This window comes from Cryptomeria japonica, chromosome 2 (assembly GCF_030272615.1).
Source record: "Cryptomeria japonica chromosome 2, Sugi_1.0, whole genome shotgun sequence".
Classification (NCBI taxonomy): Eukaryota; Viridiplantae; Streptophyta; class Pinopsida; order Cupressales; family Cupressaceae; genus Cryptomeria; species Cryptomeria japonica.
Genome location: NC_081406.1, coordinates 247,863,139 through 247,869,860, shown reverse-complemented (window position 1 = coordinate 247,869,860; position 6,722 = coordinate 247,863,139). Strand labels below are relative to the sequence as shown.

Sequence of the window (6,722 nt, the reverse complement as noted above, 5' to 3'; positions counted from 1 at the left end):
GTGTTGTCTGAAAGCATCAAAGCCACGGGTTGTGAGAACCTTGCCTTGTTCAATGAATTTCCTACTTGTAGATTATTATTGGGCTATTCGTCGTCCATTCTACTGCTCTAAATCTTTAGAACCTTTGTTTATATGCAACTCGCTTCATTTTCCTTGCTTCAACTTGAGACGCTCCATCTCTTGGGATAAACATCTAGGCCGCTCAAGTTCCTATGACAAAAAACAACAAAGAACGTTTAAATTATGTAAAGTATCTTATGGACTAAAAGCATACCTAGGCAAGCACTGAACGTAATTTTGCAGTTGATATTTACGATATGCGTGAAGAAAGTGGAAGTTTCCTGAGTGAGAATCTTTTCATCGGCTACGGCAATCAACTTTCCACTCAGTGATGAGTCTACCATTGGATCATGCAGATTGTATATTCTGCAAACTATGAACTTATGGTAGCTAAGCTACCCAGAGAAAAGAACAAATAACATGAAATGGCGTGAAATCTTCTGGGGAAATTCGATCATAGCGCCGAGAGGCTTCAAAACAATCGCGAATATAGCTGACTACTTGTATGCTATACAATTGATCGACCGACAGTGATGCTTTTAAAATTTTATATTATATTCTAGCTTGACAAAATTCGAATCAAAGTAGTAAGGTAAGGACTAGGAAGAAAACATATCCCGTCACTATATATATGTCCATGCATATCACTAATTATCAGTCATGTATATCTCTCTGCTTCTATTGACTTGCAGATATAAGGTATTCTGTGCTTCTCCTTTAGATTTTAATGTTTGATTGCTTAGAAAAGATTAGAGAGATCTGCCTCAGAATGAAGAATATGGGTTCCCTGATTCAAATATCTGGGGATGCAATTGCAAAGCAAAAGTTTTTGTCGAGGACAAAGAGCGCTACAAAACGTGTCACTGTGGCTTCCATCGTTATGGTGGCGATGATTATTTGTGCACCCATTGGAATCAATGCACTCAGAGAAGGGAGTGTGCCAGCCCAAGAATTGGAGGACGCTGCTGGGATAGAAAGTTTCTTTAGCCTTACTCATTACCCAGAAAACTGCATAGCTAGTCTGTCTCCATATTTTACCACCTCCTCTCGCCATGCTACGAAGAAGGTGCTTCACATTGCAATCAGGGTGGCCACGAAAGAAGCAAACAATGCTTTTGTTCAGGCTTCCGCTTTGTTTAAACAACCCAACAATCGCACTATAAAAATGGCTGTTGGGGATTGTGTGGACTGTGGAGCTCATCGACCTTACCAAAGACCATCTTAGTAGGTCGCTATCCCTATTGGAAAGGGATGAAATGAAGGCAAGGGAGCACAGCGATGCAGTGACTTTCCTCAGTGCGGCCATCACTAACATGGAAACGTGCAAAGACGGAATTCAGGATACGTCTCATGGAAAACGAGAGGCTGGGCTGCTGAAAAATGTGGAGAGAGTGAAAATATTCACCAGTAATTGTCTGGCCATACTTGTGAAAACCAAGTCCAATTGGGAGGACAAGCTTGCACTTCCTTCTGAGCCCATCAAGGAAGGGTTTCCATGGTGGGTTTCTGCTGCAGATCGGAGAATACTGCGAAACTCTGTAAATGACATGAAGGTGCATGTGGTGGTGGCTGCTGATGGGTCTGGTAACTTCACAACTATCACGGAAGCCATTAAAAAGGCTCCAAATAATAGCAAGAAGAGGTACGTGATCAAGGTGAAAAAGGGCACTTATAAGGAGCATGTTGATGTGGGGAAGTGGAAGACGAATATAATGCTAATAGGGGAAGGCACGGACCATACAATTGTGACAGGGAGCGGAAGCAACGGCTCTAATTACACCACTTACGAGACTGCTACATTCGGTCAGTACCGAATACAAAATACTGATGATTTCCCTACTTTTATTAAGGATGCCTTCATTTATTGTTTTACTTTACAAGTCGTTTAGGGTAATAGATGTTAAGCCTTATTTTAGTGTGTGCTTCTCTGCAAATCATTTATTGAGTAGAGAGTGTTGGAACATCATTATTTTGCTTGAGTAAAGCAACAGAGATGACTTGTGTTTTGTGAAATGCAGCTGTGGTGGGAGAGGGGTTCATGGCCCAAGATATGGCATTCTTCAACACTGCCGATAGAGAGAAGCATCAAGCAGTAGCTCTTCGAGTTCAATCACACCAATCAGTCTTCTACCGTTGCAAGATGGTAGGATATCAAGACACACTCTACACACATACAATTCGTCAATTTTACAGGGAATGCAAGATTTCAGGTACTGTGGACTTCTTATGTGGCAATGCTGAAGTTGTATTCCAGAGATGCACTATGCTTGCAAGAGAACCAATGAAAAATCAAAAGATTCAAATAACCGCACAATCGAGATTGTACGACACCGAAGACACAGGGATCGTCATTCACAACTGCACCATCACAGCAGATTCGGACCTTCGTCCCGTCAAGAGCTTATTCCCAGCATACCTGGGAAGGCCATGGAAGAAATACTCTCGAACTGTATACATGGAATCTTATTTGGACGATCTCATTAATCCAGCTGGCTGGTACAAGTGGGACGAGAATACCAATTTTAAAACCTTGTACTATGGGGAGTACAAGAATACTGGACCTGGATCGGGAACAGGGAAGCGAGTAGCATGGCCTGGGTATCATGTTATCAAAAGCCCTAAGGAGGCTAGTAAATTTACAGTAGCTAAATTTATAAATGGCAACCAATGGCTGAAATCCACCGGTGTTAAGTACATCGACGGATTGATAGATTGAAACTAATAAGTTGCTCCAAACTTTATACTTTTCTTCATCTTTCATTTGTACATAATCTCCATCTTTTTTTGAGAGGAGTTTTGTCTCATGGAGTGTTTTCCTTTTCTCTCTTTGTAAGAGATTAGTTGCATGATTAGTTTTATATAGGTATCTAACATATTGCACTCTCATATTAGTATTTCATCATTTGCATAATTATTCTTCTTTTTAAGTTGCACTTAAAGAAAGGTGTTAGAATAAATAGTTTAATCTATTTACATTTACTAAAATTTAACTTGAGTAAAAGACATATTTTCTTAATTGTGTTGCAGATTTCTTAAGTGCATTAATATTTGCACTAGGGTAGTTGTCAATAGTTGTCTCTTACCTACCCTATCTATTCCTGCATATGATTGGGACACGTCTCTTTCTATGGTCTCCATTCTCTAGCATCTTACTTATATAAGCAGGCTATTGTAGACTGTAAAATATCAATCAAACAATCATTTCTTCTTGCATCTCATTCAATATTTTTGTGTGGTTGGCTGCCTCCTAGCAGTTTTCTTAAGACTACGGCTTCATGATGATTTCCTATTATCTACTACAATATTTAGATATTTTATCTCTAGATCTCTTAAATATATAATATAAAGATGATAACCATCTTGATGATGGTTGATAAATAAACTTAAGAATCTAATTTTATTTTCAATCATTTTGGTAGTACAATATGTTTGAAAATAGTGGCACATTTGTATATTATATCATAAAAATATTTTATGATAATGAAACTATTTCAATGATGATTATTTTAACTTAGTGTACCATCTATAAATTACATTTAAGGACATTATACCATGGGGAGTACAAGAAGACTATACCATGGGGAGTACAAGAAGACTATACCATGGGGAGTACAAGAACATTGGACCTGGATAGGCTGCCAAATTTTATAATGTTTGTTTTGTCTGTTTTATACTAGGTAGATAGTCGGGGCACCGCCTCCATATTATGCTTTAATTAGTTGTATTTCTTTGCTAGATCATGGAAAACTATAGAATTAGTACCTATGTTCTCTATTTTGCACAATGTAATGAATTATTCAAATAAAAAAATTAGTGGTAGTCTTCATCAGATTTAGAAATAAATTTGTAGTTCTAATATCTTTTAAGTGTAAGTAGATGGTTGGATATGCCGGTCTATTGGTTTGGCACTACAATTTTTTTTGAATAAGACGATTCTCTATAGTATTGGATAAATGGGCAAAAAAAATTTTGGAATAAGACGATTCTCTATAGTATTGGGTAAATAGGCTTATAAATATTTGTATCTATTGATATTTTCTTCGTATTTATAGGTAGTTCATATGCTAGCAGGCACATTGTTTATTATGTGGATATGTTTAAAATTTTAATTAATAAATAATGTATTAGAGATTTATTTTTAGATGTAAATTATTTATAATTTTAATATTTTAATTAGGTAATAATAAATTGTTTCATATTTTTTATTGTCATTTATTATTTGTATGTATATTTTTGTCTTTCTACGTAATGATATGTGTCAACAAATTAAATCAATGAATATTTAAAATCTAATTATTACAAAACATGTTAAATACAATTGAAATGCTCATATACATTACAAATACACATATATGATATGTAATTTTTAGAACATATGTATCATCCGTTTATTGATAAATATAGATGTAGTGTATAGTTTGATATCAATATGAAAGAATACATTATTGATAATCATATGCAGCTATTTAGAATAAGTTGTATTGTGACCATACTAATAACCATATTGTACTTCTAATATTTATCCTTAAAATTATTTATTCTTAGAACCATGCTATTTTATTCAAAACTTGTGTACAACTAACTCTTATAATCAAAACATATTTTATAGATAGATTTTGGTTTGTGAAATTTTTAAAATTCATTTTGATAAATTTAGTTTAAGCTTATATAAGTATATAAACAAATAATATATATTAAGAATATGAAATATGATGTGCATGCAAATTCTGTAAAATATTCAATGAATGTAATTTTAAATAACTTTTTAATCGAAAATTTTCAATCTTATTAATTTTAAAATAGTTACCAAAAATTTAAGTTGTTTGGATATTTTAAAACATTTATATAGAAAATAATGTGGTATTAAAATATCAATAGATGCATGGTTAATTGGTTAGACTTATCATTTAGGGAAATTTTCTTACCCTCGTGATGTTTAAAAAAATAAATAGATAGTGATATTCACACATTTTATTTCTACAATTCTTTAATGTATAAGGTACAAATAATACCATCTAATGATGGTTCATAAATAAACTAAGGATTCCAATTTAATTTTTGTAAATCTAAAGAATAATGTTTTTTTTTTTTATAGTAAAACATATTTGAAAGTAGTGACACATTTGTATATTGTACCATTAAAATATTTATGACAATGATAAACTAGTTCAATTATTATTTTTTCCAACATTGAACAACATACTTTAAGACTGAACTAAAATTGATAGAGAAACTAAATGAGTTGGAAAGGTGGATGAAGACATGTTATGGATGTATTTTATGGATCAACTATATATAATCAAGATGATTATTTTGACTTAGCCAAGTTTGAGTATAGTAAATTCTATCATTCTTCAATTAATATGGTTCTTTTGAAAGAAAAACATAACATATGATAAAAATAACCAAACACATGTGAAAAGGGGATGAATTAAAAAATTTAGTAAACACTAGCTTCTAACTATTACAACAATATAGAATTCAATCTAGGTTATTACTTAATTACTTACACAACCTTTCAATCAACAAATGAAATTGGTTGATCTAAAAAGAAGTCCAATAATTTGTATGTGAGAAAAAAAAATATATTCTTAAGAATACACACCCATAAAAAGAGGCCTAAAAAGCTTCTAAATTTGCAGTTTAAGATTCATTAATCCATTTAAATTCTTAGAAAAAATTATATTTTCCTTATATATTATCCACTTCCCACCTTCCCTTTCTAGTATCTTTGATTTCTATCATACTATATTAAGGAAACATGTTTCATAGCTCTAAAACATTTTAATTAAAAAGGAATTGCAATGAAATACAAAGATATGTTATAGACTTAAAAAGTTGTTGGGTATTCCATCACTCAGCTATTTGTTTGTTTTAAGTTTCATAATGATTTGTTTATTTGTTAGTAATTTCTTTCAATATGGGGTGTTCCTTTAAGGTTGTTCAAACAGAATTTGTTATAATATTTGGGTATTTATACCCATCGTCTAATACAAAGTGGAATCACAAGGTTTATCTTGTAAAATATGATATGATACCAGAGCGAGATACGGGCACTAGTTTTGCATTACTCAAATAATGCTTTGTGCGGTCAATAAGGGAGATAGCTTAAGATTTTCTTTCGTAACTTTAATTGCTGAAATAACACACTGTCAAGATCTCCATAATTGGAACGTTCTATAGAGAGATTTCAAGGGACTTGCATATTCTACGAGGTCATTAAAGGCCGTTCTATCATTGTTTGTGTTTCAAGATTAGCTTGTAAGGGACTGCGAGTTCAAATTGAGGCGGCGTCGATTTTGGAATCATTGATTTGTAACCCGTAATAACAGCGTAATCACAGGGTGAGTGAGGCCACGTTTTTGTCATTGCTGGTCAGTGATTCGGTTTCCTTTTCTTTGCCTCATGAGCGCATGTGAGAGGAGTTTTCTGCAAGGATTTCTTCATTTAAACCAGCTTCACAGACTTTTCTATAGAGGTAGTCTTTCAAAGAGGAGGAATTTGTTGGCATTCTACATTCTTATGAGAAAAGTTGATGTTGTCATTGGTGGCAACCAACTGGCAACCAATTGGCAAACATCTGTCAACCCACCGGCAGTTACCGACACCGGCAATAGACTTCTACATACACCGATAGGCACTTCACTGACAACGGCAATAAT

At 33.7% G+C, this 6,722-nt stretch overlaps 1 pseudogene; it reads left to right on the top strand.

Moving 5' to 3' along the window:
- Positions 1 to 829: 829 nt before the first annotated feature.
- On the top strand, positions 830 to 2,776 carry LOC131035019 (pectinesterase-like; annotated as a pseudogene).
- The last annotated feature ends 3,946 nt before the right edge of the window (positions 2,777 to 6,722 follow it).